Consider the following 1,995-nt stretch of genomic DNA (forward strand, 5'->3'; position numbering starts at 1 on the left):
AACCCTTTGTGTCGAGTTCAATGTGATTCCAGGGATGATCTCTTTGAGGAAGACTGCTTGGTGAAGCTTGGCATTATGACCCCACCGTTACAATGTTGGGGTTACCTTGCCTTCACCAGCATCTTCTATCCACCTCACCCGACTCCTGAACCCAATCATGAACTTTTTTGCATCTCTATGGAAGTACCGCTTATCTCTGCTTGGTCAAGACGAGTTTCTCTCGGTAGCAGAACATCGGTGGCTTCAAAGTTGCTTCTTAGATTATTTTGTCGAGGTCAGTCTCTTAACCCTGTCTGGATGCTTGCGTTGTGTAGACATATCTTTGAATCTGATCTGACAGCCTGCCTGAACACTATCTTTGAACCCTTTGAACCCCTGCTTCGTTTACCACCATTAGATAGAAAACTTGGGTATGTTGATCTAGTCCAGGAACAAACTGATTACAAGCTTTGTGTGGAATTCATTTACCTCCATTGCCATGAGAGGGATGACCCACCTGTTTTGTTACGGCCTGTTACCCTCCCAATGAGAGCCCCGTTTTCATCTTCTTCAACTGCCATGACCACTCTGCAACCATCTCACCCCTTAGTCTCCTCCATGGAGCACACTTTCAAAAGCTCCAATGCGTCTACCGTAAGAGCGAAGTATGACCACCTTTTGGTCAGGGATTTCCTGAAGCTTGCCTTCAAATTTGAATCCTACAAGACACCAAAAGATCTTCCACCTTTTGCAAACTCCTCAAGGTTGTGCATCTCTTTGGAAGACTCATGTAGTCTTTATCTTTACCTTTCTTGTAACCGTTTGATTCTAAGTTGTAAGAACATCCCTCCTTTGAGGTTTTAAGTTTTTAATTAAAGTTGTTGTGTTCAAAAAAAAAAAAGAAGGCCACGGAGGAATCGTAGGCATCGGGTTCAGAAGCAAAGGTTTACACGCGAAGTCGCCAGTGAACGTGGAGGTGACCGGAGTTGCCTTCGTCTGAATCACGTTTCAGTTATTTTTTTGATCGGAGAAATCGAAGAAGAAGTTTTGAGTCTGCTTGTTTTTTGTCGTGAAAAGAAACAAAGTCAAAAGGAAGAAGAAAGGTTTCTCTGGTGGGCCTAATGAAGAAAGAAGGTAAAGTTGACTGGGCCCAAGGTGGAGATTGTGAAGAATGGGCCTCAGTCAAGTCCAGTCCAATTCTGACCAAACCTATTATTATATGGGCTTAAGGAGAAGCTGGCCCATCTGTCTTGGCTGCAAAAGAAAGAGAGAGCAAACGTTAGGGTTTTGGTATACAAACAAGCAAACTCGAAACAAGAGCTGAATGAATCTGCAAAGAGCTGTGAAGGGAAAGAAGGTTAAGAAGAGGAAGAAACGGGAACCTAGCCTACCAGCTTTGGAATTCCAGAATTTATGTCTCTGTGGAATGAACATGATGCTTGTGGGTATTAAAGATGGGTCAAAAGTTGAATCTTGTTTGATATAAGCATTGGAGAATGAAGATAGTGATAAAGATAGTATTCGACGACATCGAAAGGGAATCAATCAAACATGAAATAAAATGAGTTTGAGCAAAGATATAAGAGAATATGTGGAGAATGGGTAAGTGGAGGTCGAGCATGTTCTCGGAAGTGAGGAAAAGGTAGATATCTTGACTAAAGCGCTTGGAAGAAATGAGTTTGAAAAAATGAGGGATCTCATTGGCATGAGAGATTTGGAAGAAAAATATTTCAAGCTTAAGAGGGAGAATATTGACATAAGCTTGAAGATAGCTTGAGGTGCAAGCTATATTAGTCCTACCGAGTTATGGAATTATGATTAATTTTATTTAGGAGTTATCTAAATATGTTAGTTTACCGGTTTAGAATAGGAAAGTTGTTAACTCTAGGGTTGAGCCATTATTATAAAGACCAAGAGAGTGTTTCATAGAGAGGTGCACGTCTTAGGTATTATTGAGAGATACACACAAGGTGTGTGGCGTCGCTCCATCAATAAGATAGTGAGATATGTTGATGG

Source organism: Camelina sativa, chromosome 3, assembly GCF_000633955.1.
Source record: "Camelina sativa cultivar DH55 chromosome 3, Cs, whole genome shotgun sequence".
NCBI classification, from domain to species: Eukaryota; Viridiplantae; Streptophyta; class Magnoliopsida; order Brassicales; family Brassicaceae; genus Camelina; species Camelina sativa.